The sequence below is a fragment of the Mus musculus genome, chromosome 6 (genome assembly GCF_000001635.26).
Source record: "Mus musculus strain C57BL/6J chromosome 6, GRCm38.p6 C57BL/6J".
Taxonomy (NCBI): domain Eukaryota; kingdom Metazoa; phylum Chordata; class Mammalia; order Rodentia; family Muridae; genus Mus; species Mus musculus.
The window spans coordinates 65,938,325-65,950,350 of NC_000072.6; positions in this window are offsets into that span (position 1 = coordinate 65,938,325).

Below are 12,026 nucleotides of genomic sequence, written 5' to 3' on the forward strand. Positions count from 1 at the left end.
GCTTCATCCTTATCCAAAAGACAGTTGCTGGAGAGATGGCTCAATGGTGAAGAGCACTATTTTCTCTTCTGAAGATCCTGAGTTCAATTCCCAGTAGCCACATGGTGGCTCATAACCATCTATATTGGGATCTCATGTCCTCTTCTGGCATGCAGATGTACATGCAGATAGAACACAGATACATAGAATAAATAAACACTGTAAACTATATTAGCCTTTATATACTGTAACTTTTAAATTATTACTGCATAAAATTGAGAAATCTTTAGGCTGGTGGACAAATTAAGCATAGTCCTGAGTAGTCACAGCACAGTGAAGCTTAAGTATAGGGCTCCAGCTTGTAGGGCTCTTCTCATCTTTGCTGAGGTAAAAGCTTTGGGCTCAAACTTTCTTGGGTAGGGACCAAACACTCAGGTTCTTATGAAGTCATGCCAGGGGCTAAGTGACTTTAAAAAGACTTTGGGGGAAGTTCTGATATTCTTTTATGCTTACTATCCTTTGGTTTTACCATTCACAACAGTTGTGTATCTTGAATTTATTTCCTAACCACTGGCTTATTTCCCTTCCCTATTCTACCTTGTACTGCCCTTTCTTTTCTTTCCCTTCTTTGAATCTATTGTTAGCTATATAGAAGCCTGTTTTGTTTATACCTGAGCAACAGCTACGTTCATTGGTAATTCATTCTTGGGGTTATCTAGAATAATTAAAATGCTGCCTTCATAAAACTCACTTCATACAACCTGTGTAAGTGTGGGGAGGAGGGGAGACAGTGTCTATCTATCTAAAATGGATCACTCTTTGACAGTGCATTAGATTTAATGCCCTGCTATTCTCCCAAATCTTCAAAGAGAGACAGGTACTAGAAATATTTTCTTTCAATCACAAAACTATATACTTATTGCTTATGAAAACAACACAGGCATGGAAATACCCTGAAGTGTGTGTGTGTGTGTGTGTGTGTGTGTGTGTGTGTGTGTGTGTGCCTCAGAAACCCTAAAGTCTTCCCACTGATACTGAGGTTTATTTGTATATTTGTAAATGAAGCATATGTATATAGCAGAATCATGAAAGCATTTTTATTATAAACCTCCGATAAATATATATATCGTGATGTGAGCATTTTGTTCTACCTTACTTTATCTAGGATAGTTGTTTAGTAAAATTAATTGAATACTTTAAAATATTTTATTTAAATATGGTTGTGATTGCTCTTAGACCTCAAGCTACTACAGTCTGTGGACCCAAGTATATTTAGGCCTAGCAAATGCATCTAAAGCTAAGCCATATTGGTCTCTTGGCATTCAGACAAGGCACTTGATACACTTCTTTTTTCCATTCTGGGTCATGTTATGTACAAAGGAACATCACTAAGGACTGGTGAGATCTGATATATAGCAGCACACCAGCACCTCTGAGAAAACAGAACCCATTGCTCACAAACATAACTTAAAGTATTAAAAGTCATGCATTACACCTTAGCTATTATTGCCTTAGAAAGTGATATTTTGTAGCTGGGCCCAGAGGAAGGCTTTTAATCCCACCGGCTTGGGTACTGAAATAGAAGGGTTCTGCATTCAAAACCTGCCTAGATTACAGAGTGAGTTCCACCCCAACCTGGATACCAGCAAGACCTTGGCTAAAGGTGAGAGTAGTAGAAAGATAAGGTTGTAACTCAGTGATAGAGCCCTTGTCTGGCATGCATGAGGTCCTGGATTATGTTTTAAGTATGGTTCGAAAGGGTAGCCCTCCTACACCATATCCAACCTCTCCACCCAGCCAAATCCTGCACATCCATCACTAGTGAGCCTACTGAGTCTTCCTGGCCCTTCCCATCATGTTCCCTGATCAGACCTAGACTGAGCGTACATCCATTGTCTTGGTCTAGTCTGGCCACCCCTGCCTGTTCATCAACTGATTTCTAGGATTCCAACAGGGCTCACACTGCCTATACTCAAACCCACAGACTCCTTCCATAATATATTCAACCTTTCTACCTAGATATATCTACCTCCACACTTCAGGCTTAGAAGATGACATACATCCTAGGATACATACTCACAAGCCCAATTTTCTCTTCCCAACTGACTTCCTTTCAGCTGAACCATTTCTAAGTTCTAGGCTCAATCTAACAACACATCCTCTCTTCTGCCCCAACATGCTCAAGGATTCCATATCCCCAAATCTCATTGCAAAAAATACAAACAATATGAAATATCAAGCCAGTATCTCCTTTCCAAAGTTACCAGTCCTATAGAAATGTTTGCCAATGAGAATTACCTAGGTGAATTCAAGGACACAGAACTTAAAAGATCATAAACTTCATCAAAGCATTCAAGGTGTTTAAAGAATATACAAAGAAACAGCTCCATGAAATCAAGGAGAAGGTACTTAAGAAGAAAAACATCTGAATGTCGCCAATTAATCAATAAGAAATACATAGATAGGTAGGTAAATAGATAAATAAATGAATAGATAGATGATAGATATGTAGATAGATAGATAGAAAGATAGATAGATAGATGAATAGATAACTTAGAAACCTAAGGCTGATGGAAATGACAAAGACGATCTACAACTTGGGAGACAGAAATACTGAAGAGAACTGAAGATGAAATGAACAATGGAAAAACACAATAACCCAACTAGAAACCTCAAAGGCAAGCCTTACAAGTAGAATGTAACAAGCAGAAGAGAGAATATCAGACCTTGATGAAAAAACAAAAGATCTAAACTAAAAAGTGGGTGGGGAGATCATGATAATTAACTTTAAAACACAGGAAAGAAACATGCAGGAAAGTTCAATATGAAAACAGACCAAGTCCTTGAATTATAAGCATTGAAGAAGGAGAAGAATGTAAACTACATAGTCCAGATCTCCCACAAAATCTTTGAAGAAAGCTTCCAAGATACAAGAAGCACAGGTGAAGAAGAAAAAAACTTTCTATAAGATTCACAACCTAAAAGAATGTATATCTATTAAACTGAATCTAAAGAAAATATAGGAAGTAGTGTTGGGAGATAAAGAGAATAAAAAACAGAGCCAAGAGATTGTGGAAAGAAATATGAATTGAAGTCATAATCATTAAAACACAAATTACCTCTGAGAATACAACAACAACAAAAATCTACAACACAATCACCAAAATTAGCAAATACCTTTCTATCATAACTTTAAATATCAGTCTCCTCAGTTATCCAATCAAAAGACAGAGGATTATTTAATAGATCAAGAAACAAAATCCTTCTATTTGTTGTACACAAGAAACACATCCTCGCTTTAAAGATAGACACTGCCTTAGAGAGAAAAGACTGACAAAATTTCTCCAATTAAATGGAACCAGGAAGCAAAGAAGTGATGCTATCCCAGTATCTGACAAAATAGACTTTAAACTAAAACTAATCAGAAGAGATTTTTAAAAAGGGACACTTCATAGTAATCAAGGGAACAGTTAACCAAGAGGATATGTATTCACCAAACTCTCTGATCCACCCTATAAAAATGCACTACTAGATTTAAGGACACTGATTAAAGCCAGGAGTAGTGGTGTTTGCCTTTAATCTTAGCACTAGGGAAGAAGAGGCCAGCAGAACTCTGTGAGTTCCAGACCATTTAAGTCTATATAGTGAGTTCAAGGACAGCAGGGACTTTGCTCTGAGGTTGTGTGTCCTAGTTACATTAGAAAATAAAGTCTCACCAACATGAGTGCCCAAATAGGAGGTGATCAAGGAGGCACTAAGGAACATGCCAAATTGTGTGGCAGAAAAACCACAAGGCCTGAACCCTACACAAAGAACCATAGGCAACTTAATAAACCTGGGAGTGGAAGAGTATCCATCCCTAAGGTAGAGCATGGCCACGGGTTGTCCACAGCCAAATGGTCAGCATTTAAATGGTGCATATATGTAACATATGAGCTCAGTAGGTTATATTTAGGAATATATATGTATATGCATGTATTCAATAACAATATATACAAAAGAATCTACGATTTAGAGCAAGAGTATAGTGAGGGATTGGAGGGAGAAATGGTGTGATTAATTAAAATGCAATTTTAAAAACATAAAAAGATAAGCAGAACAGAATTAATTGACACCATTTATCAAATGGACTTAACAAATACCTACAGAATATTCAACCCAAACACCAAACAATATAGCTCTACTTAGCAGCACATGGAACTTTCTCTAAAAAGACTATATGCTTGGACAAAAATCAAATATTTACTAAAGGGTATCCGGCCAGTTCAAGTGTGGCAAGCATGGCTCTGGCAGACCTTGACCTTCTCCTCAATTCCTCTACCTTGCTAAAAACCATTAGATTACATTCCTAAAGCTACCTCCCAAGGTCTTTCTTATTTGGCCAATCCCTTCTTCTTAGCATGACTACCAACATCCAGTAATCAAAAACCCTCTTTTGGCTCATCTAATTACTATGCCCAATTAAAATTAAACACCTCTCCTAACACAGGGCTTCTCATTTCACCTTTATGAACTGCCAGTTTCTTATGTGCTATATCTGTCACCTCTCTATCTAGAAGCAGTCCTTTGTTTCCCTCCAGGACAAATATCCCTTCCCACTCTCCCTTGCCCCTTTGGTCCCCTTTTCCTTGTTTCTGTCCTCTTCTCTCTCTTTTCTCTCTCTCCTATCTTTGTTCCTTATCTCTATACTCTGCCCTTCTGAGTCAAATAAATCTTTTGCTGAGACCTTGGTCTTGGGGATCCTGAGCTGATAGTTCTCATTTATATATTAAAATTTTATAAATAACTATTCTTTATATCCTAGCTGATAGCAATTCAATAAAACTTAAAATCAATAGCAAATTAATCTCTAATAAATCCATGAACTCATCAAGATTAAAAATATTCTTACTGAATGATGAATTGGTCAAAGAAAATAATCACAAAACAAAAACAGTTTTCTAGAACAAAATGAAAAATAAAATACTACAAATTCCCTAAATTATATTGAAACCAGTAAAACAATGAAAATAATGTTGCTGTAAATGTCTCAAAGCATATAAAGACCAAAACCAAAAAGAATTACAATTTCCCTTATGAACATACATATAAAAATACTCAATAAAATACTTGCTAACCCTATGAAAGAACACATCAAAAGGTTCATCCACTATGATCAAGTAGGCTTCTTCCCAGAGTTGCAGGGATAACACCTGCATAAACTAGTAAATAAATAAATACCATATAAACCAACAAAGAAAAACACACATCATCATCTTACTAGCTGCAAAAAAAGCTTTTGACAAATTCCAACCCCCTGGCATAATAAAAGTACTGGAGAGATTAGGGATATAAGAGACATAGATAAGCACAATAAAGGCAATTTATAGCAAGCCTATAGTCAACATCAGCCTTAAGTGAAAAGAAATTCTACTAAAAATCAGGAACATGCAAGGTTGGTCATTTCATACCTAGTCAATAAAGTACTTTAAATCTTAGCTAGAGCAACAAGATAATTTAAGGAGATCAAAAGGATATAAAATTGGTAAGGAAGAAGTAAAAGTATAGTTATGATAGTATGCATGAGACCCTAAAATTTCTATCATGTAATATCTACAGCTGTTTACACTTTCAGCGAAGTAACTGTAAACAAAATTAACTCACAAAAGTCAATAACCCTCCTATATAAAAATGACAAGTGGTCTGAGAAAGAAACAACATCTTTCATAATAACCTCAATTAATAGAAAATATCTTGGGGTGACTCTAACCAAGCAAGACTTACATGGTAAAAAAAAAAAAAATAAGTTATCAAAGAAAGGAATTGAAGAAAGTATCAGAAGATGGAAAGATCTCCCATGCTCATGGATCAGTGGAATTAATATAATAAAAAATGAACATTCTACCAAAAGCAATCTACAAATTCAATGCAATCTCCTTTTAAATTCCAACACGATTCATCATAGACTTTGAAAGGACAATTTTTAGCTTCATATGGAAACACAAAAAACTCAGGATAGGTAAAACAATCCTGAAAACAATTCCTCAGTCTCAACCCTAGGGCTACAAGAGATCACCAGATGCAGCCTCCCTTTTCCCCTGCCTACATCTCCTATAGATCTCAGAGATTTTTCTCTTTCTAAACCCCCTCCATCCATCCAGTGGGTCCTAGCATCCAGGACCAATAGTCATTCTTGAGAAGACACCACCTGAGCTGGCCTAAATTAGGCAACAAACACTCATCTTACATTTCAAAAGTCTAGAGAGGAAACAGAAACCAAAGAACAAAGCACTCATACAACAAGACAAACCCAGAACTTTGCACCTAGATCTATAATCAGCCCAAATCCAGATGCCCAGATCCCAGTATAAGAGCATAATCAGTAACAGCCAAGGCAATGTCTCCATCAAAGGCCAGCTATCTGACCACAGCTGGCTCCGAATATTCCAACACATCTGAAGCACAAGAAAAAGACCTTGCAACCAACTACATGAAGATGATAGAGGTCCTTACCAAGAAAACAAATAAATCTCTTTAAAAAAAAATCAGGAAAGCACAAACAATTGAGGAAAATTAATACATCCCTTAAAGAAAGCCAAGAAAATACAAATGAACAGTTGAAAGCAACTAACAAAACTATTCCCAGCCAGAAAAATGGAAACAGAAGCAATAAAAAAAATACTGAGGGAATTGATGAACGAAAAAGATTTAGGGATTTGAACAGGAAGTACAGAGGTAAATTTCACCAACAGAATACAAGGTATGGTGTGGAAACCTAGTGCAGTGGAAACTCTCTGGAATCTATGAATGTGATCCTAATTAGAATTCCTAGTAATGGGGGCTATGGAGTTTCAGATGGCCATGATTTTTAGGCAGGTGAAGCTTCCATTGGAAGAAATAGTTTGCATTCAATTGAGTGGGAAGCATGGAAATCAACCCAGGTTGATGCTAAGTAAAATGTCCACTCTCTGCAAATGGACAATCCATCCCTGTTCCTGAGGACAATAGCCACACAACTCATTGAACATAGAGAAGTCTAGCTCTGCCTCATAGAGACTTCACCCCTACATTCAAGTCTTTTTGATGCAGGGATATACTTAGCAGGCTATAGAAAAAGAAACCTGGACACCAACCTATACAAAACACATTCTAATCAATATGTACAAATCAATAGCTTTTCTATACACCAACAACAAACACACACAGGAAATCATGGACAAACTCCCATTCACAATACTTGGCAGGAACCAATAACTATGTAATAGAACTTAAGCCTTGTCCAACACAAAGAAAATTATGTCTGGTTCTAGAAACTGAGCTAAATACCTAGGGCTAATGAAATCATGGATCTTGGAGGAGAACACAAATGTCACTTAACTAAACCTGCACAATCATTAAGTGCATCCTAAATATTTGCCCTTATACCCAAATATCAGTGTCATCCTTATCTGTCATCAAATAATCATCTTTTCAACAGAGACTGTTAAAGAAAACTAGATCCAATCAAACTGCAGAGTTGTGGAACCCAAGTCATGGCACCCAGGAAGCTTTGTGGAAGAGGGGACAGAAAGATTATATATAAGATCAGAAGAGTTTACTATGAGATTATGTCTCCTGGGAATGTCAGAAGCTACATCCATCTGCTGGCACTATTTTGAGGGCTGAGTTTATATATCTTGACCTCCCTTCCAGCCCTAATTATTCCATTCTAATCCCTTCCAACCCCTCAATACTTGGTCGGAGAAAAAGAAGGTTAGAGGGGAAGGGAACATAGGCTTCTTTTGACTACTTCCTGATGATTAGGGGAGTTGAATTCCTTACAGTATGATCAATCGTCATCCAATGTCAAGTTGTCTCCACCTCCTTCTTCTCAACACCCCCACTCCCAGTACCAACTTCTGTCTTAGGGTTTTGCTGCTGTGAACAGATACCATGAAAAAGACAACATTTATATGGACAACATTTAATTGGGGCTGGCTTAGAGGTTCCGAGGTTCAGTCCACTATTATCAAGGCAGGAATATGGCAACATCCAGGCAGGCATGGTGTAGAGTTCTACATCTTGATCTGAAGGCTGCCAGCAGAATACTGGCCTCCAGGCAGCTAGGATGAGGGTCTTAGAGCTCATGCCCACCCACAGTGACACACTATTCCAACAAGGCTACTCCTCCAAATAGTGCCAGTCCCTGGGCCAAGCAGATACAAAGCATCATATTCCACTTCCTGGCCCCCATTGGCCTGTCCAAACATATGAGTCTATGGGGGCCATACCTAAACATAGCATAATGCAAAATACATTTAGTGCAAGTTCCAAAGTCCCCATAGTCTATAGCAGTCTCAACAATGTTAAAAGTCCAAAGTTTAGGGTCTCTTTTGGGATTCTTCTAATCATGTAACTATAATCCTCAAAGACAAGAAACAAGCTGGACAAAGTCCAAATTCTGCATCTCCATGTCTGGTGAGAAAGTGATCTTCAGATCTCCAATTGACAAGCTGCAACAATTAGGAACCAGCATCAGCATGGGTAGCAGCAGTCTCCTCAGGCCCTCTCAAGACCATCCCATTTATACCTTACTTACCCTCTCCGGAATCCCCAGAATTAAACTGTCTATAGCTGGCAAAAATCACACCCTTGATAGTGCAGGAGGCAAATTATAATCACCTGCTGTGAAGAAGTCTCTTATTCCACACCTGGGATTAAAACAAAAATATATTCACATAACATGACTAGGTTTTTAATGAAACCCAAATTTTTACTACACCCATCACCAACATGACTGTCTAAACATGAGTTTAATAAGGACAACAATAACATGCATGCCAACGTGGATATGTTAATGTCCAGGAGGCCTCCCCTACACAAAGAACTACAGGCAACTATGGAATAAAGAGAGGAGTAGAAATAGTCTTCCTTGGGAAGATCACACAAATTTATTATTCAATACCAAGTAGTAAATACAACTAACATTATTTAGACTGAGTATTGTATTTCAGAATTCACACACATAAAACACACATATGTGTGTGCATGCCTGTGCTACATAACAAAAATTATTGAAAAAGAAACTATATGTGAAAGGGTTTGCAAGGAAGAAAGGAAAAGAGAAAATATGTAATTATATTACAATATCAAAAATAAAACAAATAATTAAAAAATAAACTTAGAGTAATTTTAAATTATGTCTAACATGAATAACAGGCATGGCGGGGCACACATGTGGGAGTAAGTCTAGTCTAGTAGCAAGCTCATTGAGCCATCCTAGCAGCCGTAAATTTGTATCCCTTGTGTATATGCCACATTGGCAAGCACATAGGAATGGAAAACTAACTTTTTAAAAAAATAATGTCAGTAATTAATGTGTTTATAATAGGGAATGAATGTAAGACTGCTAACATTCTTGTTGGCTAATGCAAGAAATTATAGGGAAAAAAAATCACTGTTCTTGTAAGAATTCATTACATCTGTAAGTTCTAGTACTAACTGTTTGCCTTCAAAGCTATAGAAAAATGAAAAGAACCCCAGCTCCCAAAAGATGTTTGCATTATTCTATTATTTCATAGACAAATTTATCCTCCAAATATACTAACAAAATTATTCCCTCAAACTTAATGTTCTATACTTTACTTTTTTATTTTAGTACCATTGTTTTTTCTTTGTTATGTGAAAAACTGGAATGTATTTTAAAAACAACTGTTAAGACTTAAGACTTCTTTTATCTTGTCTGACAAACTGGGCTTGGCACTTTTTAGTCTCTGATAAATTGTTCCCATCTTTCTGTCAGACACATGTAGCTTCATTTGGATGTAACCAGACTTATGTTAAGAGTTTGTGCTAAAATATAAATCTGTTATTGTACACCTGATATGAAATGTATCATCACTAGGTTTAAATCAGATAAAAGCCTAGCACTATAGACTTAATACAAGGTAGTGCTCTGTATAGGTCAATCTAATTCAATGTAACTGCTGATGTACAATTGAAAGTCAAATAAATTCTTTAACAACTATGCTAGAACAAACTGTATGTTCTACTATCAGAATGCTAGGCAAGATATGCCCACTCATGCAATAGTGGCACAACTACTATGGGTGCAACTAATGGCTTTCTGATTGGATTTGAGACCTACTCCGCAGGAGAAATTCACATCTGATGTTATAAACTTGGGAAAAATCTTGTGACTCAGAAGATCATAGGTCCTAGCAGAGAAGCTACTGTTATTATTTTGATAAATAAATATGATATGCCCATCAAATTGCTTTCTAAATATTTACACTTAAATCCATAGCTTATGATGATGTCATCTTTTGACAGAGAAATTTGTTTTTATACTGTGTAATACTGTAGAGACTCATAATTGGCAAAAGTGCTTACAATGGACTTCTCAGCATTAATTGATACATCTACATTACATCCTCAAAGGTACAGAAGGGGTCAGAATAATTCCTAGGAGGAAAATGCCTCTAATCAGGTCCTTTCATGGCTCCAGGGATGAATATGACTAAGGGAAGAGAAAGCAAAAGGAAGAAGTAATAAATACAGTCAGACCCACAGAAAAGCTAGGGGCAGGGAAACTTGTTACTCTGATAGAGAACCTACAACATTCCAGAAACTCAGCATGTTCATTATATACATTTGAGCAGAGAGGCAGGGTTTTTGCATACAGCTGAATGGGAGACAATGTTATTCCATATAAACAAGGAGACAGTGTTTATAGTATGTAGCTGGATCAAGGAGACAGGTCTTGTTAATCTCACTAGGCGCAATCTTCATAGCAGAACAGACTTCAACACATAAACATCCCAGAGGAGAAAGTTGTGGTATTGTACATTTTCTTTACAAAATATCAAGATTTGCACTAGAACCAGGAAGGAAAGCTGGTTTAATGTTTCTCTGAGCTTAGTCCAGGGAAGACTTTTTAAATTTCCCCATAGGTATGATGCTTTGCAGCTTCCTTGGCATGGTCCTGCCCAGGCCAATAGCCCATACTCACTGAGAACATCACTCACTCAGGGCTTGATAAAGAGTGGGGTGTTGTAAACACCTTCCCTGTGGGCATAGCATGGCTGTTGCTCTCTTGAACTGTGATCATCTATGATAGTCTTGCTGACTAGTTTTATGTCAGCTTGACACAGCTAGAATTCTTTGAGAGGAGGGGATCAGGAAAAATGCTTCTATAAGATGGGGTTGTAGGCAAACCTGCAGAGTATTTTCTTAATTATTAATTTATGTGAGAGTGTCCAGCTCATTGTGAGAGGTAGTATTTCCAGGCTATTGTTCCCAGGTCCTTTAGGAAATCAGGCAGAGCAAGCCATGAGAAACAAGCTAGCAAGAAACACTCCTCTATGGACTTTGCACCAGCTACTGCCTCCAGGTTCCTGGACTGACTTCTTATAGTGATATGAAAATGTAAGGGAAACAAATCATTTACTCCCAAAGTTGCTTTAGTAATGGTATTTCATCAGAACAATAGAAACCTCAACTAAGATATTACCCAAAGGAGAAGTGCATACGTTTGGAATCATTAGCTTTCCACCAGTGGAGCAGGGAAAGGGCTTATGAGGATCTGATCTTATAATTAATGGTTACCAGGGGAGAGGGCTCTCCAGTCCATACCCATCTCTGAATGCTATATAGAGAGTTTGCTGTTGTTGGAGGGACTTTTTTCATTCTGTGATATAGCAGTTTGTCAGTAGAAAAAGCAATATAACCACCCTGAACAAGTTCATGTATACTCCTAAAACCATGCAAAATAAAATTACTACATGGCCCATGACCTCACTTCATGGTATAGAGCTATCTGACTCTATTTTGTTCTGTAGAAAAATACCTGACAGCAAATAATTTTCAATGAACAGAAATTTGTTTCTTACAGTTTTGGAGATATGGAATTCCAAGTTTAAGATGCAGGCATCTGTGATGATATTCTTGCACTAGTAGGATGGAGTGCAGAAAAAGTGATGAATTAGAGGAAATAAAGATCTGTTCCATAATAAAGTCACTATTTTTCGTAGCAGAGACTTCATGTCCTAGTCATCTCTTCAATATCCCCCCTCTTAAGAGAACAGAAA